General features: G+C 53.9%; 1 long non-coding RNA gene across 1 annotated transcript; it reads left to right on the top strand.

Annotated features, from left to right (window-relative positions):
- The first annotated feature begins 52 nt into the window (after positions 1 to 52).
- On the top strand, positions 53 to 564 carry LOC106944480 (uncharacterized). The gene is made up of 2 exons (XR_001424332.1): positions 53 to 358; positions 425 to 564. It is a non-coding gene; the product is annotated as an uncharacterized LOC106944480 (long non-coding RNA).
- The last annotated feature ends 67 nt before the right edge of the window (positions 565 to 631 follow it).

Consider the following 631-nt stretch of genomic DNA (forward strand, 5'->3'; position numbering starts at 1 on the left):
TCCACCCTCCCCCGCTCTGTGCGCCGGGTGCAACTAGAAGCGCACCGTTGATTGGTGGGTGGGGCAGATGCCTATATAGTTGGGCAGGCTGCAGCAAGGTGCGTACGTCTTTGTTTCTCCCGCTCTTGCTGCGGTCGGTGGCTACATGTCGACTCGTCTGCGATCGTAAGTGACAGTTTTGCTATCCGTGGCTGAGATCATGGTTGGTTTTTGGGTGCTACACTTGTCGTGCGTTTCTGTAGTGTTGCTCTGATGGCGTTGCTGGCTGCAGCTGGGGGTTGCTGTGGCGGGCGGCTTCAATCTGGTCCTCACCTGCTGACCCGCTTCCTCCCGGGTTAGGCTGTGTTTCCACCCCTGGGTAAGCTACCTGTTAACGTTTGATTTCTTTTATCTGGATCCACGGTTAATGGGTTTTCTGTTTCAGGCACCTGATTGTGTGTTTGGAGCTGCAGCGCTTTGGACTCTCTGCTGTCTTGTCTTCCCATTGTTTGTTTGGGCCGCTCTCAACTAAACCTGTTGCTGGTTGGGCAGGCTGTGTGGGCGGGGCATTACTCCTCTGGCCCCATCGAAGGGCATTTGGAACTGGATGACAACGATTTGTTCCATTCTTTGAAGTGTTTCCTTTTACAGT

The sequence above is a fragment of the Poecilia latipinna genome, unplaced genomic scaffold (genome assembly GCF_001443285.1).
Source record: "Poecilia latipinna isolate Pla-1442-1.1 unplaced genomic scaffold, P_latipinna-1.0 Scaffold11314, whole genome shotgun sequence".
NCBI lineage: Eukaryota > Metazoa > Chordata > Actinopteri > Cyprinodontiformes > Poeciliidae > Poecilia > Poecilia latipinna.